Genomic DNA, 24,032 nt, shown 5'->3' on the forward strand with positions numbered 1-24,032 from the left:
AACACGAGAACCCAAATTATCAGGTTTTTTTCCACTATAAAGCTGAAACACAGAACAGGTGCACATTCCTTTATCCTAAATCCTGAAATCCAAAAAACTCTGAAAACCAAAGTTTTTCACCAACAGCTGACGTCACACAGGTGTGACGTGGCAGCACTAGCAGAGGCTGCCAGACGTCAGTTGTGGCTCAGCACTCGTACAGGTTACACGTGCATTTGCTGTTCGCTGATATTTTGTGTTCACTGTTGACTTTGTGTTTAATTTCACTGTGAAAATGTCAAAAGGAGCTGCAGATACCACTATGAGTAACAATGATAAAAAGAGAAAGAAGAGTCTATCATTTTTAATAGCGCAGAAAGTGGAGTTATTGCAGAAGCTTGATCGTGGTGTGTCTGTGCGGCGTCTTACTGAAGAAAATAGTGTCAGAACTACCACTGTATATGATTTAAATAAACAGAAAGACAAGTTACTGATGTTTTATAGTGACAGTGACAGTGACGTTCTACATTTATTCCATTAAGTCATTTACCATGTTTGATTCGGTTTGTTTGAAGCTGTATATTTTTATGTTTTATTGAATGTTTCTGATGGAAATAAAATTTCTTCTTGCCATTATTCCCTAAACAATACAGTATAACAATTATTTACATAGCATTTATGTTGTATTAAGTATTACAAGTAATCTAGAGATGATTTAAATTATATGGGAGGATGTGTGTAGGTTTGGTGTGCCGCTGGGTCCTAAAGTCCACTGCGCTGTGACAGGTTAAATAAGGGACTTGAGCATATGTGTTTTTTGGTATTGCGGGGTGGGGCGGGGTCTGAAATCCGAAAAATTCTGAATTCTGAAATGCAACTGGCCCCAAAGTTTTCGGATAAGGGATTGTGGACCTGTACTACTTAAAAGGCGTTTTCCCCAAATGTATTATTGGATTCCAATAATTTCAAAAAAAAGATGAAAAATACAACTTACAGAGAATCCCTATGGATATACAACTAAATGGAGAACTTATGAATGTAATATAAATTGGGATTAAAAAATAATCTAAGTCAACACCTCCTTTGTTCAATAAATAATTGTAAAAAAAGTCATTAGTATCTACATGATAGTACATTATGATGGATAAGCCAAAATATGTACAGTTCTATGTAAAAGTCTTCGGCACCCTAGCTATACGTATATGCCTGAGACTTTTGCACAATACTGTATACCCTCCGTATGCATGCCTAAGGCAATACACTTGAACTTGAACTAGTGAGTCAGAAGGATTTTTACAGCAACCTAAAGTGCTAAAATAACTAATATATTTTTAAATCAAAATACATTTGATGGTGGCTCATGTCTCGGCAGTGCTGTGTAAAAGACTGAGAAACATATAAAACTAGGGTGTCTGAGAGTTTTGCACAGTACTGTATACTACTTAAGCTTTCTAGTTAAAAAAAAACATGTCTTCAGTTGTTAAACACTTTGAAATGTAGACTCTGAATTCTCCTAAGCACATTTGTATTTCTGGTTGAGGATCCCCATGGCATCCTTCATTATTTGACACATATTATGGCCAGAGACAATTCTAATTAATACTCTATGGCGATATAGTGTCATGGTAGTGTTGTGGTTAGCACAAAGCTATTACAGCTCGTGGGTGTCAGAGTTCGGAGTGCGATATCAGGGTCCTCTGGAAGGAGTTTGTACAATCACCCTGAGGAATGCATGGGTTTCCTCCGGATGCTCCGGTTTCCTCCCACAGTCCAAAGGTATACCAGTTAGCAGTTTAATAGGTCATTGTAAATTGTCCTATGATTAGGCTATGATTAAATCAAAGGTTGTTGGCGAGACAGCTCGAAGGCCCAGAAGGGTCTATTCTATGCTGTAATCTCTAAATAATTATCCATATATGGAAGGATTTAACACAATATTATTTGAAATAGATTATTTAGACCTATTAAATCTGAGAATCCCTATATTATAAGATAGTTGAATGGCTAATCATAAATTGCAACGTAAGATGCTGCAATGATATCATGAATAATATGTGATGACTATAATCACAGAATATGAACAATGTGCATTCAAACCATGTAATCTTATTATGCCTCTGAAAAACCTAGGTCAGTAAAACACAGGCTTCACATGATAGTCTCCTTCTTAACATTGATTTGTACCAAATTAGTCATTAGTTTTGGCATGTTAGAAATAAATTACTAACTTTTTGTAAAATCAGTTGCAGATTAATTTTATTATGGTATTCCTGCTAGATACTCCTGAACTTAGAATCAGATAACTGATCTAATAACTAATAGAGCTAATATATACTCATTAATGATGCAAGTAATTTTGTTCTTTCCGCTATTCATCTTTAATTATCTTTCAGGAAAGAATTGTTAGGATTTTCGCAGTACAATAACATTTTCTTTAAGGAAAATTTGTATCTCAAGATGATACCTCAGCACCCTGAAACAAATTGATTTATTTTATGTCATTTTAACTATTGTTACTTCTACAAATATTTATATTTTTGTTCCCTTGAGGGTAGATTTATGCTTCACATTTAAGCTATTTCTGCAGGCATGAATTCAGATGAGGCTTTCTTCACAAAACAAGAATTTAATGCCTAGGTGTTTGAACATGTGACCATTCACTATGATATTGGACTAATTGACTACCTGGAATAGATTGGCCTGATTTCCTGCAGTTAGAAGACACATCTCAGCACCATAAATATTATCTTCTGGTTGAAATATCATACAGTCACAACAGCAAATGCTCACTGCAGACACCTCTATAATTGCTCTATGACCCTATAATTGAAAAATTTAAGAGACGTTTGGAAGGTACATGGATGAGAGGAACATGGCGGCCTATGTTCTGGGTGTGGGAGAAACAGGACTAGGAGGGAAACACATCAGCATGGACTAGATGGCCTGAAGGACCTGTTTCTATGCAGTAATGCTCTTTGATTCTATTACCCTTCTAAGATTGAAAATTCCAAATTCTTATAACCATTTGAGTGAACAAATTTCTTCTCATCTTAGTACTACCTCTTATTGAGAGACCATAACTCTTGGTTCTAGACTCCTCAGCCAGAGGAAACAATCCCCTTGAATCTACCCTGAAATTCCTATTAAAAAAAATCTAAAAATTAAATTTTCTCTTCAGTTGGCAAGCCAGTCATCCCAGTACCTTTTCAATGAATCTTCACTCACTGTCTTTGACAGGTACATCTTTACATCTTTCCTTCAGTAAGGAAATGAAAACTGGACGCCATGGTCCAAGTCAGTCTCCCCCGCTCTTCCTCAGGTCTTTTACAATTGGATTAAGTTTCGTTTATTTTCAAATCTTTCATAAAAAGACTAACATACGATTTGCTTTATTAACTGTTTGTAGTGTCTTTGAAATTGGATGTTCGATATTGGAAGCAATGAATGCTGATCACTTTAAACAGTTATGTTATAAACAAAAATTGCAACTGAAATACAGTTCTACAGGAAGTGATGATAAAAGTAGGGTGGTGGAATAGTATGTTCCAATATCTCTTGCTTGGAATTTAAAGTGCCCATACTGCAGTATAGCAGTTGATGCACTAAATGATCAGATGTCACTTGTACAGATTGCAATATAAGAATCAAAAAGCAAAATACTGCAGATGCTGGAAATGTGAAATAAAACAGCAAGCACCAAATAGGATAGGTTTTGTCACCATTTATGAAAGATGTTTGCTGGTTCATGAACGGTAAGGCTGGAAAAGTGGTTAATATGGTGGTTGTGAGATGGTAAAAGTTATAAAGAAGGAAAACTGCAAAAGACATTCATCCAATTCACTGCCACAATTGAAATGAACGTATTGATGTTACAGAATGCTCATTGTGCATGGTTGAATATTAGTGAGCTCTTAATCAGATGAGAGTGCAGCTTAGAAAGCTAAGGAAACAGAAGTTCCTAGATCAAGTGCAACATGCAAAGAAGCCATAACTGACTGCAAATCCAACTCCATGTATTTATCTTTACCCTATATTTTTTAGTTTGTTTTTAAATGTTGGGATCATGGATTCATTTCAAATGCCAGAGATTCCTGCTGTAGAGAAAGTGATTATGAGCCACCATCCTGAACTGCTGCTGTCATAAGGAGGGTGGATGGGAACGGAACCAAGTGCAAGGCACAGGCACTGAAGTACTAGGGCAGGACTAGGATACAGGGTGAGGGCTAGGACATGGACATGAAAACCGGGAACCCGGAACAGGACAGGACAGGAGAGCTAGGAGCCAGGGCTTGGACACCAAGCCAGAGACTGGACAAGCACCCAGAGCCTGTGTCTTGCCTCTGGCTCGGACCCCAGAACTAGATAAGGACGTGACTTGACTGGCTGGCAGGATGAGGCTGGAGACCTCAGACTTGAGGCGAGACTGGAGCCCAGAGACTTGAGGCGAGGCTGGAGCCTGGAGACTTGAGGCGAGGCTGGAGCCTGGAGACTTGAGGCGAGGCTGGAGCCCAGAGACTTGAGGCGAGGTTGGAGACCTCAGGCTTGAGGCGAGGCTGGAGCCCAGAGACTTGAGGCGAAGCTGGTGACCAGAGACTTGAGGCGAGGCTGGAGCCCAGAGACTTGAGGTGAGGCTGGAGCCCAGGGACTTGAGGCGAGGCTGGTGACCAGAGACTTGAGGCGAGGCTGGAGCCTGGAGACTTGAGGTGAGGCTGAAACCCAGAGACTTGAGGCGAGGCTGGAGCCCAGAGACTTGAGGCGAGGCTGGAGCCTCGAGACTTGAGGCGAGGCTGGAGCCCAGAGACTTGAGGCGAGGCTGGAGACCAGAGACTTGAGGTGAGGCTTGAGCCCAGAGACTTGAGGTGAGGCTGGAGCCCAGAGAATTGAGGTGAGGCTGGAACCCAGAGACTTGAGGTGAGGCTGGAACCCAGAGGCTTGAGGCGAGTCTGGAGCCCAGAGACTTGAGGCGAGGCTGGAGCCCAGAGACTTGAGGCGAGGCTGGAGCCCAGAGACTTGAGGCGAGGCTGGAGACTAGAGACTTGAGGCGAGGCTGGAGCCCAGAGACTTGAGGTGAGGCTGGAACCCAGAGGCTTGAGGCGAGGCTGGAGCCTGGAGACTTGAGGCGAGGCTGGAGCCCAGAGACTTGAGGCGAGGCTGGAGACCAGAGACTTGAGGTGAGGCTGGAGACCTCAGACTTGAGGCGAGGCTGGAGCCCAGAGACTTGAGGCGAGGCTGGAGCCCAGAGACTTGAGGCGAGGCTGGAGACCTCAGACTTGAGGCGAGGCTGGAGCCCAGAGACTTGAGGCGAGGCTGGTGACCAGAGACTTGAGGCGAGGCTGGAACCCAGAGACTTGAGGCGAGGCTGGAGCCTGGAGACTTGAGGCGAGGCTGGAGACCTCAGACTTCAGGCGAGGCTGGTGACCAGAGACTTGAGGCGAGGCTGGAGACGTCAGACTTGAGGCGAGGCTGGAGCCCAGAGACTTGAGGCGAGGCTGGAGCCCAGAGACTTGAGGCGAGGCTGGAGACCTCAGACTTGAGGCGAGGCTGGTGACCAGAGACTTGAGGCGAGGCTGGAGCCCAGAGACTTGAGGCGAGGCTGGAGCCCAGAGACTTCAGGCGAGGCTTGAGACCAGAGACTTGAGGCGAGGCTTGAGACTAGCGGCTTGAGACTTTGGGGTTTTGAAGCTTGGCTTGGTGTCTTGAAGCTCCTCCCAGGCAGGGCATGGTACTCCTGGGAGGGCATGGTACTCCTAGGAGGGCGTGGTACTCCTGGGAGGGCGCGGTACACCTGGGCAGAGCGCGGTACTCCACCCAACGGAGGCAAGGGATAGGAAGAGACAGAACCAACCGTAGGTAATGGCAATATGGCCTGGCTTACCCAACGGAGGCAAGGGACAGGAAGGAAGCTAGGTACAGGGTGGCTCCAGGACAAGTCTGCAGGTGAGAGTTACCAGAAACACAAGGCAATGCAAGGCTAGACAAGAACTTCAGGCGAGGCAAGAGTTACTGGCAAGACAAGGCAGGGCTTCAGGCAAGGAAACAGAAGGCAGGGGAAGGGATACAAGGAGTAAGGACAAGAACAATCCAACAGCCACACCCTGGTCTCTGGATGTATTTAAGCAGCCAGCCCCAATGAGAGTCAGCTATCTCAATTAGTGCTCAACAGGAACAGAAACAGGGTAGACAGGAAAGCCTGGAGCAAGGGTCGATGGACTGGACCGTGAACCAGAATGTGGACTTCACGGACCGGAGCATGACAGTACCCCTCCCTCTACAGGAGCCTCCTGGTGACCAAACAGGCTATCCAGACTATGGACGACCTGGGCCAGTGGGAGGTTATTTAACAGAAGGGAACCCAGGGTGACACGAGGAAAACAACAGCGTCTGTGTTGCTGGGTCCATGGTTGGCTGGATTGTTCTGTCATAAGATGGGCACCCGGAACGGACCCAAGTGAAAGACCCAGACACCGAAGTACTAGGGACAGAACTAGGATACAAGGTGAGGGCTAGGACATGGACACGAATACTGGAAACCGGGAACAGGACTGGACAAGAGAGCTAGGAGCCTGGGCTTGCACTCCGAGCCAGAGACTGGACAAGCACCCAGAACCTGGGTCTTGCCTCTGGCTCGGACCCCAAAACTAGACAAGGACATGACTTGGCTGGCTGGCAGGATGAGGCTGGAGTCTTCAGGCTTGAGGCGAGGCTTGAGACCAGAGACTTGAGGCGAGGCTGGTGACCAGAGAGTTGAGGCGAGGCTGGAGCCCAGAGACTTGAGGCGAGGCTGGAGACCAGAGACTTGAGGCGAGGCTGGAGACCAGAGACTTGAGGCGAGGCTGGAGACCTCAGACTTGAGGTGAGGCTGGAACCCAGAGGCCTGAGGCGAGGCTGGTGACCAGAGACTTGAGGCGAGGCTGGAGCCTGGAGACTTGAGGGGAGGCTGGAGCCCAGAGATTTGAGGCGAGGCTGGAGCCCAGAGACTTGAGGCGAGGCTGGAGACCTCAGACTTGAGGTGAGGCTGGAACCCAGAGGCTTGAGGCGAGGCTGGAGCCTGGAGACTTGAGGCGAGGCTGGTGACCAGAGACTTGAGGCGAGGCTGGAGCCTGGAGACTTGAGGCGAGGCTGGAGCCTGGAGACTTGAGGCGAGGCTGGAGCCTGGAGACTTGAGGCGAGGCTGGAGACCAGAGACTTGAGGCGAGGCTGGTGACCAGAGACTTGAGGCGAGGCTGGAGCCTGGAGACTTGAGGCGAGGCTGGAGACCTAAGACTTGAGGTGAGGCTGGAACCCAGAGGCTTGAGGCGAGGCTGGAGCCCAGAGACTTGAGGCGAAGCTGGAGCCCAGAGAATTGAGGCGAGGCTGGAGACCTCAGACTTGAGGTGAGGCTGGAACCCAGAGGCTTGAGGCGAGGCTGGAGCCTGGAGACTTGAGGTGAGGCTGGAACCCAGAGGCTTGAGGCGAGGCTGGAGCCCAGAGACTTGAGGCGAGGCTGGAGTCAAGAGACTTGAGGCGAGGCTGGAGCCCAGAGACTTGAGGCGAGACTGGAGCCCAGAGACTTGAGGCGAGGCTGGTGACCAGAGACTTGAGGCGAGGCTGGAGCCCAGAGACTTGAGGCGAGGCTGGAGCCCAGAGACTTGAGGTGAGGCTGGAACCCAGAGGCTTGAGGCGAGGCTGGAGCCTGGAGACTTGAGGCGAGGCTGGAGCCCAGAGACTTGAGGCGAGGCTGGAGACCTCAGACTTGAGGCGAGGCTGGAGCCCAGAGACTTGAGGCGAGGCTGGAGACCAGAGACTTGAGGCGAGGCTGGTGACCAGAGACTTGAGGCGAGGCTGGTGACCAGAGATTTGAGGTGAGGCTGGTGACCAGAGACTTGAGGCGAGGCTGGAGACCTCAGACTTGAGGCGAGGCTGGTGACCAGAGACTTGAGGCGAGGCTGGAGCCCAGAGACTTGAGGCGAGGCTGGAGCCCAGAGACTTGAGGCGAGGCTTGAGACCAGAGACTTGAGGCGAGGCTTGAGACTAGCGGCTTGAGACTTTGGGGTTTTGAAGCTTGGCTTGGTGTCTTGAAGCTCCTCCCAGGCAGGGCATGGTACTCCTGGGAGGGCATGGTACTCCTGGGAGGGCGTGGTACTCCTGGGAGGGCGTGGTACACCTGGGCAGAGCGCGGTACTCCACCCAACGGAGGCAAGGGATAGGAAGAGACAGAACCAACCGTAGGTAATGGCAATATGGCCTGGCTTACCCAACGGAGGCAAGGGACAGGAAGGAAGCTAGGTACAGGGTGGCTCCAGGACAAGTCTGCAGGTGAGAGTTACCAGAAACACAAGGCAATGCAAGGCTAGACAAGAACTTCAGGCGAGGCAAGAGTTACTGGCAAGACAAGGCAGGGCTTCAGGCAAGGAAACAGAAGGCAGGGGAAGGGATACAAGGAGTAAGGACAAGAACAATCCAACAGCCACACCCTGGTCTCTGGATGTATTTAAGCAGCCAGCCCCAATGAGAGTCAGCTATCTCAATTAGTGCTCAACAGGAACAGAAACAGGGTAGACAGGAAAGCCTGGAGCAAGGGTCGATGGACTGGACCGTGAACCAGAATGTGGACTTCACGGACCGGAGCATGACAGTACCCCTCCCTCTACAGGAGCCTCCTGGTGACCAAACAGGCTATCCAGACTATGGACGACCTGGGCCAGTGGGAGGTTATTTAACAGAAGGGAACCCAGGGTGACACGAGGAAAACAACAGCGTCTGTGTCGCTGGGTCCATGGTTGGCTGGATTGTTCTGTCATAAGATGGGCACCCGGAACGGACCCAAGTGAAAGACCCAGACACCGAAGTACTAGGGACAGAACTAGGATACAAGGTGAGGGCTAGGACATGGACACGAATACTGGAAACCGGGAACAGGACTGGACAAGAGAGCTAGGAGCCTGGGCTTGCACTCCGAGCCAGAGACTGGACAAGCACCCAGAACCTGGGTCTTGCCTCTGGCTCGGACCCCAAAACTAGACAAGGACATGACTTGGCTGGATGGCAGGATGAGGCTGGAGTCTTCAGGCTTGAGGCGAGGCTTGAGACCAGAGGCTTGAGGCGAGGCTGGAGCCCAGAGACTTGAGGCGAGGCTGGTGACCAGAGACTTGAGGCGAGGCTGGTGACCAGAGACTTGAGGCGAGGCTGGTGACCAGAGACTTGAGGCGAGGCTGGAGACCAGAGACTTGAGGCGAGGCTGGTGACCAGAGACTTGAGGCGAGGCTGGAGCCCAGAGACTTGAGGCGAGGCTGGAGACCAGAGACTTGAGGCGAGGCTGGTGACCAGAGACTTGAGGCGAGGCTTGAGACCAGAGACTTGAGGCAAGGCTGGCGACCTCAGACTTGAGGCGAGGCTGGAGACCAGAGACTTGAGGCGAGGCTGCAGACCAGAGACTTGAGGCGAGGCTGGAGACCAGAGACTTGAGGCGAGGCTTGAGCCTGGAGACTTGAGGCGAGGCTGGTGACCAGAGACTTGAGGCGAGGCTGGAGCCCAGAGACTTGAGGCGAGGCTGGAGACCAGAGACTTGAGGCGAGGCTGGTGACCAGAGACTTGAGGCGAGGCTTGAGACCAGAGACTTGAGGCGAGGCTGGAGACCTCAGACTTGAGGCGAAGCTGGTGACCAGAGACTTGAGGCGAGGCTGCAGCCCAGAGACTTGAGGTGAGGCTGGTGACCAGAGACTTGAGGCAAGGCTGGAGCCCAGAGTCTTGAGGCGAGGCTGGAGACCAGAGACTTGAGGCGAGGCTGGAGCCCAGAGACTTGAGGTGAGGCTGGAGCCCAGAGACTTGAGGCGAGGCTGGTGACCAGGGACTTGAGGCGAGGCTGGAACCTAGAGGCTTGAGGCGAGGCTGGAGCCTGGAAACTTGAGGCGAGGCTGGAGCCCAGTGACTTGAGGTGAGGCTGGAGACCAGAGACTTGAGGTGAGGCTGGAGACCAGAGACTTGAGGTGAGGCTGGTGACCAAAGACTTGAGGCGAGGCTGGTGACCAGAGACTTGAGGTGAGGCTGGTGACCAGAGACTTGAGGCGAGGCTGGTGACCAGAGACTTGAGGCGAGGCTGGAGACCTCAGGCTTGAGGCGAGGCTGGAGCCCAGAGGCTTGCGGCGAGGCTGGTGACCAGAGACTTGAGGCGAGGCTGGAGACCAGAGACTTGAGGCGAGACTGGAGACCTCAGACTTGAGGCGAGGCTGGAGCCCGGAGACTTGAGGCGAGGCTGGAGCCTGGAGACTTGAGGTGAGGCTGGTGACCAGAGACTTGAGGCGAGGCTGGAGCCCAGAGACTTGAGGTGAGGCTGGTGACCAGAGACTTCAGGCGAGGCTGGAACCTAGAGGCTTGAGGCGAGGCTGGAGCCTGGAAACTTGAGGCGAGGCTGGAGCCCAGTGACTTGAGGTGAGGCTGGAGACCAGAGACTTGAGGTGAGGCTGGAGACCAGAGACTTGAGGCGAGGCTGGTGACCAGAGACTTGAGGCGAGGCTGGAGCCCAGAGACTTGAGGCGAGGCTGGAGCCCAGAGACTTGAGGCGAGACTGGAGCCCAGAGACTTGAGGCGAGGCCGGAGACCTCAGGCTTGAGGCGAGGCTGGAGCCCAGAGACTTGAGGCGAGGCTGGAGCCCAGAGACTTGAGGCGAGGCTGGTGACCAGAGACTTGAGGCGAGGCTGGAGACCTCAGACTTGAGGCGAGGCTGGAGCCCAGAGACTTGAGGCGAGGCTTGAGACTTTGGGGTTTTGAAGCTTGGCTTGGTGTCTTGAAGCTCCTCCCAGGCAGGGCATGGTACTCCTGGGAGGGCATGGTACTCCTGGGAGGGCGCGGTACACCTGGGCAGAGCGCGGTACTCCACCCAACGGAGGCAAGGGATAGGAAGAGACAGAACCAACCGTAGGTAATGGCAATATGGCCTGGCTTACCCAACGGAGGCAAGGGACAGGAAGGAAGCTAGGTACAGGGTGGCTCCAGGACAAGTCTGCAGGTGAGAGTTACCAGAAACACAAGGCAATGCAAGGCTAGACAAGAACTTCAGGCGAGGCAAGAGTTACTGGCAAGACAAGGCAGGGCTTCAGGCAAGGAAACAGAAGGCAGGGGAAGGGATACAAGGAGTAAGGACAAGAACAATCCAACAGCCACACCCTGGTCTCTGGATGTATTTAAGCAGCCAGCCCCAATGAGAGTCAGCTATCTCAATTAGTGCTCAACAGGAACAGAAACAGGGTAGACAGGAAAGCCTGGAGCAAGGGTCGATGGACTGGACCGTGAACCAGAATGTGGACTTCACGGACCGGAGCATGACAGTACCCCTCCCTCTACAGGAGCCTCCTGGTGACCAAACAGGCTATCCAGACTATGGACGACCTGGGCCAGTGGGAGGGTATTTAACAGAAGGGAACCCAGGGTGACACGAGGAAAACAACAGCGTCGGTGTCGCTGGGTCCATGGTTGGCTGGATTGTTCTGTCATAAGATGGGCACCCGGAACGGACCCAAGTGAAAGACCCAGACACCGAAGTACTAGGGACAGAACCAGGATACAAGGTGAGGGCTAGGACATGGACATGAATACTGGAAACCGGGAACAGGACCGGACAAGAGAGCTAGGAGCCTGGGCTTGCACTCCGAGCCAGAGACTGGACAAGCACCCAGAACCTGGGTCTTGCCTCTGGCTCGGACCCCAAAACTAGACAAGGACATGACTTGGCTGGCTGGCAGGATGAGGCTGGAGTCTTCAGGCTTGAGGCGAGGCTTGAGACCAGAGACTTGAGGCGAGGCTGGAGCCCAGAGACTTGAGGCGAGGCTGGTGACCAGAGACTTGAGGCGAGGCTGGTGACCAGAGACTTGAGGCGAGGCTGGTGACCAGAGACTTGAGGCAAGGCTGGCGACCTCAGACTTGAGGCGAGGCTGGAGACCAGAGACTTGAGGCGAGGCTGCAGACCAGAGACTTGAGGCGAGGCTGGAGACCAGAGACTTGAGGCGAGGCTTGAGCCTGGAGACTTGAGGCGAGGCTGGTGACCAGAGACTTGAGGCGAGGCTGGAGCCCAGAGACTTGAGGCGAGGCTGGAGCCCAGAGACTTGAGGCGAGGCTGGAGACCAGAGTCTTGAGGCGAGGCTGGAGACCAGAGACTTGAGGCGAGGCTTGAGCCTGGAGACTTGAGGCGAGGCTGGTGACCAGAGACTTGAGGCGAGGCTGGAGCCCAGAGACTTGAGGCGAGGCTGGAGCCCAGAGACTTGAGGCGAGGCTGCAGACCAGAGTCTTGAGGCGAGGCTGGAGACCAGAGACTTGAGGCGATGCTTGAGCCTGGAGACTTGAGGCGAGGCTGGTGACCAGAGACTTGAGGCGAGGCTGGAGCCCAGAGACTTGAGGCGAGGCTGGAGACCAGAGACTTGAGGCGAGGCTGGTGACCAGAGACTTGAGGCGAGGCTTGAGACCAGAGACTTGAGGCGAGGCTGGAGACCTCAGACTTGAGGCGAAGCTGGTGACCAGAGACTTGACGCGAGGCTGCAGCCCAGAGACTTGAGGCGAGGTTGGTGACCAGAGACTTGAGGCGAGGCTGGAGCCCAGAGACTTGAGGTGAGGCTGGTGACCAGAGACTTGAGGCGAGGCTGGAACCCAGAGACTTGAGGTGAGGCTGGAGCCTGGAGACTTGAGGTGAGGCTGGAACCCAGAGGCTTGAGGCGAGGCTGGAGCCTGGAAACTTGAGGCGAGGCTGGAGCTCAGTGACTTGAGGTGAGGCTGGAGACCAGAGACTTGAGGTGAGGCTGGAGCCCAGAGACTTGAGGCGAGGCTGGAGCCTGGAGACTTGAGGTGAGGCTGGTGACCAGAGACTTGAGGCGAGGCTGGAACCTAGAGGCTTGAGGCGAGGCTGGAGCCTGGAAACTTGAGGCGAGGCTGGAGCCCAGTGACTTGAGGCGAGGCTGGAGACCAGAGACTTGAGGTGAGGCTGGAGACCAGAGACTTGAGGCGAGGCTGGAGCCCAGAGACTTGAGGCGAGGCTGGAGCCTGGAGACTTGAGGTGAGGCTGGAACCCAGAGGCTTGAGGCGAGGCTGGAGCCTGGAGACTTGAGGCGAGGCTGGAGACCTCAGACTTGAGGCGAGGCTGGAGACCTCAGACTTGAGGCGAGCAGGGTGACCTCAGACTTGAGGCGAGGCTGGAGCCCAGAGACTTGAGGCGAGGCTTGAGACTAGCGGCTTGAGACTTTGGGGTTTTGAAGCTTGGCTTGGTGTCTTGAAGCTCCTCCCAGGCAGGGCATGGTACTCCTGGGAGGGCATGGTACTCCTGGGAGGGCATGGTACTCCTGGGAGGGCGTGGTACTCCTGGGAGGGCGCGGTACAGCTGGGCAGAGCGCGGTACTCCACCCAACGGAGGCAAGGGATAGGAAGAGACAGAACCAACCGTAGGTAATGGCAATATGGCCTGGTTTACCCAACGGAGGCAAGGGACAGGAAGGAAGCTAGGTACAGGGTGGCTCCAGGACAAGTCTGCAGGTGAGAGTTACCAGAAACACAAGGCAATGCAAGGCTAGACAAGAACTTCAGGCGAGGCAAGAGTTACTCGCAAGACAAGGCAGGGCTTCAGGCAAGGAAACAGAAGGCAGGGGAAGGGATACAAGGAGTAAGGACAAGAACAATCCAACAGCCACACCCTGGTCTCTGGATGTATTTAAGCAGCAAGCCCCAATGAGAGTCAGCTATCTCAATTAGTGCTCAACAGGAACAGAAACAGGGTAGACAGGAAAGCCTGGAGCAAGGGTCGATGGATGGACCGTGAACCAGAATGTGGACTTCACGGACCGGAGCATGACAGTACCCCTCCCTCTCCAGGAGCCTCCTGGTGACCAAACAGGCTATCCAGACTATGGACGACCTGGGCCAGTGGGAGGGTATTTAACAGAAGGGAACCCAGGGTGACACGAGGAAAACAACAGCGTCGGTGTCGCTGGGTCCATGGTTGGCTGGATTGTTCTGTCATAAGATGGGCACCCGGAACGGACCCAAGTGAAAGACCCAGACACCGAAGTACTAGGGACAGAATAGGATACAAGGTGAGGGCTAGGACATGGACACGAATACTGGAAACCGGGAACAGGACTGGACAAGAGAGCTAGGAGCCTGGGCTTGCACTCCGAGCCAGAGACTGGACAAGCACCCAGAACCTGGGTCTTGCCTCTGGCTCGGACCCCAAAACTAGACAAGGACATGACTTGGCTGGATGGCAGGATGAGGCTGGAGTCTTCAGGCTTGAGGCGAGGCTTGAGACCAGAGACTTGAGGCGAGGCTGGAGCCCAGAGACTTGAGGCGAGGCTGGTGACCAGAGACTTGAGGCGAGGCTGGTGACCAGAGACTTGAGGCGAGGCTGGTGACCAGAGACTTGAGGCGAGGCTGGAGCCCAGAGACTTGAGGCGAGGCTGGAGAGCAGTGACTTGAGGCGAGGCTGCAGACCAGAGTCTTGAGGCGAGGCTGGAGACCAGAGACTTGAGGCGAGGCTTGAGCCTGGAGACTTGAGGCGAGGCTGGTGACCAGAGACTTGAGGCGAAGCTGGAGCCCAGAGACTTGAGGCGAGGCTGGAGACCAGAGACTTGAGGCGAGGCTGGAGCCTGGAGACTTGAGGCGAGGCTGGAGCTCAGTGACTTGAGGTGAGGCTGGAGCCCAGAGACTTGAGGCGAGGCTGGAGCCTGGAGACTTGAGGTGAGGCTGGTGACCAGAGACTTGAGGCGAGGCTGGAACCTAGAGGCTTGAGGCGAGGCTGGAGCCTGGAAACTTGAGGCGAGGCTGGAGCCCAGTGACTTGAGGCGAGGCTGGAGACCAGAGACTTGAGGTGAGGCTGGAGACCAGAGACTTGAGGCGAGGCTGGTGACCAGAGACTTGAGGCGAGGCTGGAGACCTCAGACTTGAGGCGAGGCTGGAGCCCAGAGACTTGAGGCGAGGCTGGAGCCCAGAGACTTGAGGCGAGGCTGGAGCCTGGAGACTTGAGGCGAGGCTGGAGCCTGGAGACTTGAGGCGAGGCTGGAGCCCAGAGACTTGAGGCGAGGCTGGAGACCTCAGACTTGAGGCGAAGCAGGAGACCTCAGACTTGAGGCGAGCAGGGTGACCAGAGACTTGAGGCGAGGCTGGAGCCCAGAGACTTGAGGTGAGGTTGGAGACTAGAGACTTGAGACTTTGGGGTTTTGAAGCTTGGCTTGATGTCTTGAAGCTCCTCCTTGGCAGGGCATGGTACTCCTTGGAGGGCATGGTACTCCTGGTAGGGCGTGGTACTCCTGGGGGGGCGTGGTACTCCTGGGAGGGCGCGGAACACCTGGGTAGAGCGCGGTACTCCACCCAACGGAGGCAAGGGATAGGAAGAGACAGAACCAACCGTAGGTAATGGCAATATGGCCTGGCTTAACCAACGGAGGCAAGGGACGGGAAGGAAGCTAGGTACAGGGTGGCTCCAGGACAAGTCTGCAGGTGAGAGTTACCAGAAAGACAAGGCAATGCAAGGCTAGACAAGAACTTCAGGCGAGGCAAGAGTTACTGGCAAGACAAGGCAGGGCTTCAGGCAAGGAAACAGAAGGCAGGGGAAGGGATACAAGGAGTAAGGACAAGAACAATCCAACAGCCACACCCTGGTCTCTGGATGTATTTTAGCAGCCAGCCCGAATGAGAGTCAGCTATCTCAATTAGTGCTCAACAGGAACAGAAACAGGGTAGACAGGAAAACCTGGAGCAAGGGTCGATGGACTGGACCGTGAACCAGAATGTGGACTTCACGGACCGGTGCATGACAGTACCCCTCCCTCTACAGGAGCCTCCTGGTGACCAAACAGGCTATCCAGACTATGGACGACCTGGGCCAGTGGGAGGGTATTTAACAGAAGGGAACCCCGGGTGACACGAGGAAAACAACAGCATCTGTGTCGCTGGGTCCATGGTTGGCTGGATTGTTCTGTCATAAGATGGGCATCTGGAGCAGACCCAAGTGAAAGACCCAGACACCGAAGTACTAGGGACAGAACTAGGATACAAGGTGAGGGCTAGGACATGGACACGAATACTGGAAAACGTGAACAGGACTGGACAAGAGAGCTAGGAGCCTGGGCTTGGACTCCGAGCCAGAGACTGGACAAGCACCCAGAACCTGGGTCTTGCCTCTGGCTCGGACCGCAAAACTAGACAAGGACATGACTTGGCTGGCTGGCAGGATGAGGCTGGAGTCTTCAGGCTTGAGGCGAGGCTTGAGACCAGAGACTTGAGGCGAGGCTGGAGCCCAGAGACTTGAGGCGAGGCTGGTGACCAGAGACTTGAGGCGAGGCTGGAGACCAGAGACTTGAGGCGAGGCTGGAGTCTTCAGGCTTGAGGCGAGGCTTGAGACCAGAGACTTGAGGCGAGGCTGGAGCCCAGAGACTTGAGGCGAGGCTGGTGACCAGAGACTTGAGGCGAGGCTGGTGACCAGAGACTTGAGGCGAGGCTTGAGACCAGAGACTTGAGGCGAGGCTGGAGACCAGAGACTTGAAGCGAGGCTGGAGACCTCAGACTTGAGGCGAAGCTGGTGACCAGAGACTTGAGGCGAGACTGGAGACCAGAGACTTGAGGCGAGGCTGGAGCCTGGAGACTTGAGGTGAGACTGGAGACCAGAGACTTGAGGCGAGGCTGGTGACCAGAGACTTGAGGCGAGGCTGGAGCCCAGAGACTTCAGGCGAGGCTGGAGCCCAGAGACTTGAAGTGAGGCTGGTGACCAGAGACTTGAGGTGAGGCTGGTGACCAGAGACTTGAGGCGAGGCTGGAGAACTCAGACTTGAGGCGAGGCTGGAGACCAGAGACTTGAGGCGAGACTGGAGCCTGGAGACTTGAGGTGAGGCTGGAACCCAGAGGCTTGAGGCGAGGCTGGAGCCTGGAGACTTGAGGCGAGGCTGGAGCCCAGAGACTTGAGGCGAGGCTGGTGACCAGAGACTTGAGGTGAGGCTGGAGACCAGAGACTTGAGGCGAGGCTGGAGACCAGACACTTGAGGCAAGGCTGGAGACCAGAGACTTGAGGCGAGGCTGGTGACCAGAGACTTGAGGCGAGGCTGGAGCCCAGAGACTTGAGGCGAGGCTGGAGCCCAGAGACTTGAGGCGAGACTGGAGACCTCAGGCTTGAGGCGAGGCTGGAGCCCAGAGACTTGAGGCGAGGCTGGAGCCTGGAGACTTGAGGCGAGGCTGGAGCCCAGAGGCTTGAGGCGAGGCTGGAGCCCAGAGACTTGAGGCGAGGCTGGAGCCCAGAGACTTGAGGCGAGGCTGGAGACCTCAGACTTGAGGCGAGGCTGGAGCACAGAGACTTGAGGCGAGGATGGAGCCCAGAGACTTGAGGCGAGGCTGGAGCTTGGAGACTTGAGGCGAGGCTGGAGCCCAGAGACTTGAGGTGAGGCTGGAGACCAGAGACTTGAGGCGAGGCTGGTGACCAGAGATTTGAGGCGAGGCTGGAGCCTGGAGACTTGAGGCGAGGCTTGAGACCAGAGACTTGAGGCGAGACTGGAGCCTGGAGACTTGAGGCGAGGCTGGTGACCAGAGAGTTGAGGTGAGGCTGGAACCCAGAGACTTGAGGCGAGGCTGGAGCCCAGAGACTTGAGGCAAGGCTGGAGCCCAGAGACTTGAGGCGAGGCTGGTGACCAGAGACTTGAGGCGAGGCTGGAGCCTGGAGACTTGAGGCGAGGCTGGTGACCAGAGACTTGAGGCGAGGCTGGAGACCAGAGACTTGAGGTGAGGCTGGAGCCCAGAGATTTGAGGCGAGGCTGGAGACCTCAAGCTTGAGGCGAGGCTGGAGACCTCAGACTTGAGGCGAGCCTGGAGCCCAGAGACTTGAGGCGAGGCTGGAGCCCGGAGGCTTGAGGCGAGGCTGGAGCCCAGAGACTTGAGGCGGGGCTGAAGCCCAGAGACTTGAGGCGAGGCTGGAGACCTCAGACTTCAGGCGAGGCTGGAGCCCAGAGACTTGAGGCGAGGCTGGAGCCCAGAGACTTGAGGCGAGGCTGGAGACCTCAGGCTTGAGGCGAGGCTGGAACCCAGAGACTTGAGGCGAGGCTGGAGTCTTCAGACTTGAGGCGAGACTGGAGCCTGGAGACTTGAGGTGAGGCTGGAACCCAGAGGCTTGAGGCGAGGCTGGAGCCTGGAGAGTTGAGGCGAGGCTGGAGCCCAGAGACTTGAGGCGAGGCTGGAGACCAGAGACTTGAGGTGAGGCTGGAGACCAGAGACTTGAGGCGAGGCTGGTGACCAAAGACTTGAGGCGAGGCTGGAGCCCAGAGACTTGAGGCGAGGCTGGAGACCTCAGGCTTGAGGCGAGGCTGGAGCCCAGAGACTTGAGGCGAGGCTGGAGCCTGGAGACTTGAGGCGAGGCTGGAGACCTCAGGCTTGAGGCGAGGCTGGTGACCAGAGACTTGAGGCGAGGCTGAAGACCTCAGGCTTGAGGCGAGGTTGGAGCCCAGAGACTTGAGGCGAGGCTGGAGACCTCAGACTTGAGGCGAGGCTGCAGCCCAGAGACTTGAGGTGAGGCTGGAGCCTGGAGACTTGAGGCGAGGCTGGAGCCCAGAGACTTGAGGCGAGGCTGGTGACCGGAGACTTGAGGCGAGGCTGGAGCCCACAGACTTGAGGCGAGGCTGGAGTCCTCAGACTTGAGGCGAGACTGGAGCCTGGAGACTTGAGGTGAGGCTGGAACCCAGAGGCTTGAGGTGAGGCTGGAGACCAGAGACTTGAGGCGAGGCTGGAGCCTGGAGACTTGAGGTGAGGCTGGTGACCAGAGACTTGAGGCGAGGCTGGAGCCCAGAGACTTGAGGCGAGGCTGGTGACCGGAGACTTGAGGCGAGGCTGGAGCCCACAGACTTGAGGCGAGGCTGGAGTCCTCAGACTTGAGGCGAGACTGGAGCCTGGAGACTTGAGGTGAGGCTGGAACCCAGAGGCTTGAGGTGAGGCTGGAGACCAGAGACTTGAGGCGAGGCTGGAGCCTGGAGACTTGAGGTGAGGCTGGAGACCAGAGACTTGAGGCGAGGCTGGTGACCAAAGACTTGAGGCGAGGCTGGAGCCCAGAGACTTGAGGCGAGGCTGGAGACCTCAGGCTTGAGGCGAGGCTGGAGCCCAGAGACTTGAGGCGAGGCTGGAGCCTGGAGACTTGAGGCGAGGCTGGAGACCTCAGGCTTGAGGCGAGGCTGGTGACCAGAGACTTGAGGCGAGGCTGAAGACCTCAGGCTTGAGGCGAGGTTGGAGCCCAGAGACTTGAGGCGAGGCTGGAGACCTCAGACTTGAGGCGAGGCTGCAGCCCAGAGACTTGAGGTGAGGCTGGAGCCTGGAGACTTGAGGCGAGGCTGGAGCCCAGAGACTTGAGGCGAGGCTGGTGACCGGAGACTTGAGGCGAGGCTGGAGCCCACAGACTTGAGGCGAGGCTGGAGTCCTCAGACTTGAGGCGAGACTGGAGCCTGGAGACTTGAGGTGAGGCTGGAACCCAGAGGCTTGAGGTGAGGCTGGAGACCAGAGACTTGAGGCGAGGCTGGAGCCTGGAGACTTGAGGTGAGGCTGGTGACCAGAGACTTGAGGCGAGGCTGGAGCCCAGAGACTTGAGGCGAGGCTGGTGACCGGAGACTTGAGGCGAGGCTGGAGCCCAGAGACTTGAGGCGAGGCTGGAGCCCACAGACTTGAGGCGAGGCTGGAGTCCTCAGACTTGAGGCGAGACTGGAGCCTGGAGACTTGAGGTGAGGCTGGAACCCAGAGGCTTGAGGTGAGGCTGGAGACCAGAGACTTGAGGCGAGGCTGGAGCCTGGAGACTTGAGGTGAGGCTGGTGACCAGAGACTTGAGGCGAGGCTGGAGCCCAGAGACTTGAGGCGAGGCTGGAGCCCAGAGACTTGAGGCGAGGCTGGAGCCCAGAGACTTGAGGCGAGGCTGCAGACCAGAGACTTGAGGCGAGGCTGGTGACCAGACACTTGAGGCGAGGCTGGAGCCTGGAGACTTGAGGTGAGGCTGGTGACCAGAGACTTGAGGTGAGGTTGGAGACTAGAGACTTGAGGCGAGGCTGGAGCCCAGAGACTTGAGGCGAGGCTGGAGCCCAGAGACTTGAGGTGAGGTTGGAGACCAGAGACTTGAGGCGAGGCTGGTGACCAGACACTTGAGGCAAGGCTGGAGCCCAGAGACTTGAGGCGAGGCTGGAGCCCAGAGACTTGAGGTGAGGTTGGAGACTAGAGACTTGAGGCGAGGCTGGAGCCCAGAGACTTGAGGCGAGGCTGGAGACCAGAGACTTGAGGCGAGGCTGGTGACCAGAGACTTGAGGCGAGGCTGGTGACCAGAGACTTGAGGCGAGACTGGAGACCAGAGACTTGAGGCGAGTCTGGTGACCAGAGACTTGAGGTGAGGCTGGAGCCCAGAGACTTGAGGCGAGGCTTGAGCCTGGAGACTTGAGGTGAGGCTGGAGACCAGAGACTTGAGGCGAGGCTGGAGACCTCAGACTTGAGGCGAGGCTGGAGCTTGGAGACTTGAGGCGAGGCTGGAGCCCAGAGACTTGAGGTGAGGCTGGAGACCAGAGACTTGAGGCGAGGCTGGTGACCAGAGACTTGAGGCGAGGCTGGTGACCAGAGACTTGAGGCGAGGCTGGTGACCAGAGACTTGAGGCGAGGCTGGAGCCTGGAGACTTGAGGCGAGGCTTGAGACCAGAGACTTGAGGCGAGGGTGGTGACCAGAGACTTGAGGCGAGGCTGGTGACCAGAGACTTGAGGCGAGGCTTGAGACCAGAGACTTGAGGCGAGGCTGGTGACCAGAGACTTGAGGCGAGGCTTGAGCCTGGAGACTTGAGGTGAGGCTGGAGACCAGAGACTTGAGGCGAGACTGGTGACCAGAGACTTGAGGCAAGGCTGGAGCCCAGAGACTTGAGGCGAGGCTGGTGACCAGAGACTTGAGGCGAGGCTGGAGACCTCAGACTTGAGGCGAGGCTGGAGCCCAGAGACTTGAGGCGAGGCTGGTGACCAGAGACTTGAGGCGAGGCTGGAGACCAGAGACTTGAGGCGAGGCTGGAGCCCAGAGATTTGAGGCGAGGCTGGAGACCTCAGGCTTGAGGCGAGGCTGGAGACCTCAGACTTGAGGCGAGGCTGGTGACCAGAGACTTGAGGCGAGGCTGGTGACCAGAGACTTGAGGCGAGGCTGGAGCCCAGAGACTTGAGGTGAGGCTGGTGACCAGAGATTTGAGGCGAGGCTGGTGACCAGAGACTTGAGGCGAGGCTGGAACCCAGAGACTTGAGGCGAGGCTGGAGCCCAGAGACTTGAGGCGAGGCTGGTGACCAGAGACTTGAGGCGAGGCTGGAGCCCAGAGACTTGAGGCGAGGCTGGTGACCAGAGACTTGAGGCGAGGCTGGTGACCAGAGACTTGAGGCGAGACTGGAGACCAGAGACTTGAGGCGAGGCTGGTGACCAGAGACTTGAGGCGAGGCTGGTGACCAGAGACTTGAGGCGAGGCTGGAGCCCAGAGACTTGAGGTGAGGCTGGTGACCAGAGATTTGAGGCGAGGCTGGTGACCAGAGACTTGAGGCGAGGCTGGAGCCCAGAGACTTGAGGCGAGGCTGGTGACCAGAGACTTGAGGCGAGGCTGGAGCCCAGAGACTTGAGGCGAGGCTGGTGACCAGAGACTTGAGGCGAGGCTGGTGACCAGAGACTTGAGGCGAGACTGGAGACCAGAGACTTGAGGCGAGGCTGGTGACCAGAGACTTGAGGTGAGGCTGGAGCCCAGAGACTTGAGGCGAGGCTTGAGCCTGGAGACTTGAGGCGAGGCTGGAGACCTCAGACTTGAGGCGAGGCTGGAGCTTGGAGACTTGAGGCGAGGCTGGAGCCCAGAGACTTGAGGTGAGTCTGGAGACCAGAGACTTGAGGCGAGGCTGGTGACCAGAGACTTGAGGCGAGGCTGGTGACCAGAGACTTGAGGCGAGGCTGGAGCCTGGAGACTTGAGGCGAGGCTTGAGACCAGAGACTTGAGGCGAGGATGGTGACCAGAGACTTGAGGCGAGGCTGGTGACCAGAGACTTGAGGCGAGGCTTGAGACCAGAGACTTGAGGCGAGGCTGGTGACCAGAGACTTGAGGCGAGGCTTGAGCCTGGAGACTTGAGGTGAGGCTGGAGACCAGAGACTTGAGGCGAGACTGGTGACCAGAGACTTGAGGTAAGGCTGGAGCCCAGAGACTTGAGGCGAGGCTGGTGACCAGAGACTTGAGGCGAGGCTGGAGACCTCAGACTTGAGGCGAGGCTGGAGCCCAGAGACTTGAGGCGAGGCTGGTGACCAGAGACTTGAGGCGAGGCTGGAGACCAGAGACTTGAGGCGAGGCTGGAGCCCAGAGATTTGAGGCGAGGCTGGAGACCTCAGGCTTGAGGCGAGGCTGGAGACCTCAGACTTGAGGCGAGGCTGGTGACCAGAGACTTGAGGCGAGGCTGGTGACCAGAGACTTGAGGCGAGGCTGGAGCCCAGAGACTTGAGGTGAGGCTGGTGACCAGAGATTTGAGGCGAGGCTGGTGACCAGAGACTTGAGGCGAGGCTGGAACCCAGAGACTTGAGGCGAGGCTGGAGCCCAGAGACTTGAGGCGAGGCTGGTGACCAGAGACTTGAGGCGAGGCTGGAGCCCAGAGACTTGAGGCGAGGCTGGTGACCAGAGACTTGAGGCGAGGCTGGAGACCAGAGACTTGAGGCGAGGCTGGAGACCAGAGACTTGAGGTGAGGTTGGAGACTAGAGACTTGAGGCGAGGCTGGAGACCTCAGACTTGAGACGAGGCTGGAGCTTGGAGACTTGAGGCGAGGCTGGAGCCCAGAGACTTGAGGTGAGGCTGGAGACCAGAGACTTGAGGCGAGGCTGGTGACCAGAGACTTGAGGCGAGGCTGGTGACCAGAGACTTGAGGCAAGACTGGAGACCAGAGACTTGAGGCGAGGCTGGTGACCAGAGACTTGAGGCGAGGCTGGAGCCTGGAGACTTGAGGCGAGGCTTGAGACCAGAGACTTGAGGCGAGGGTGGTGACCAGAGACTTGAGGCGAGGCTGGTGACCAGAGACTTGAGGCGAGGCTTGAGACCAGAGACTTGAGGCGAGGCTGGAGACCTCAGACTTGAGGCGAGGCTGGTGACCAGAGACTTGAGGCGAGGCTGGTGACCAGAGACTTGAGGCGAGGCTTGAGACCAGAGACTTGAGGCGAGGCTGGAGACCTCAGACTTGAGGCGAGGCTGGAGACCAGAGACTTGAGGCGAGGCTGGAGACCTGAGACTTGAGGCGAGGCTGGAGCCCAGAGACTTGAGGCGAGACTGGAGACCAGAGACTTGAGGCGAGACTGGAGACCAGAGACTTGAGGCGAGGCTGGTGACCAGAGACTTGAAGCGAGGCTGGAGCCCAGAGACTTGAGGCGAGACTGGAGACCAGAGACTTGAGGCGAGGCTGGAGCCCAGAGACTTGAGGCGAGGCTGGAGCCCAGAGACTTGAGGCGAGGCTGGAGACCTCAGACTTGAGGCGAGGCTGGAGCCCAGAGACTTGAGGCGAGGTTGGAGCCCAGTGACTTGAGGCGAGGCTGGAGCCCAGAGACTTGAGGCGAGGCTGGAGACTTCAGACTTGAGGCGAGGCTGGTGACCAGAGACTTGAGGCGAGGCTGGAGTCCAGAGACTTGAGGCGAGGCTGGAGACTTCAGACTTGAGGCGAGGCTGGAGACCAGAGACTTGAAGCGAGGCTGGAGCCCAGAGACTTGAGGCGAGGCTGGAGACCTCAGACTTGAGGCGAGGCTGGTGACCAGAGACTTGAGGCGAGGCTGGAGCCCAGAGACTTGAGGCGAGGCTTGAGACCAGAGACTTGAAGCGAGGCTTGAGAGGACATGCTTGAGGCTAGAGGCTTGAGTCTTTGGGTCTTGAAGCTTGGCTTGGGGCGAGGCTCAAGGCTTGGGGCCTTGAAGCTACTCCTGGGCAGGGCGCGGTACTCCCGGGAGGGTGCGGATCACCTGGGCAGGGCGTGGTGATCCACCCGATGGAGGCAAGGGACAGGAAGGGACAGAACCAACCGCTGGGTAATGGCAATACAGCCTGGCTTACCTGGCGGAGGCAAGGTACAG

This window comes from Mobula birostris, chromosome 5, assembly GCF_030028105.1.
Source record: "Mobula birostris isolate sMobBir1 chromosome 5, sMobBir1.hap1, whole genome shotgun sequence".
In the NCBI taxonomy this organism is placed as follows: Eukaryota; Metazoa; Chordata; class Chondrichthyes; order Myliobatiformes; family Myliobatidae; genus Mobula; species Mobula birostris.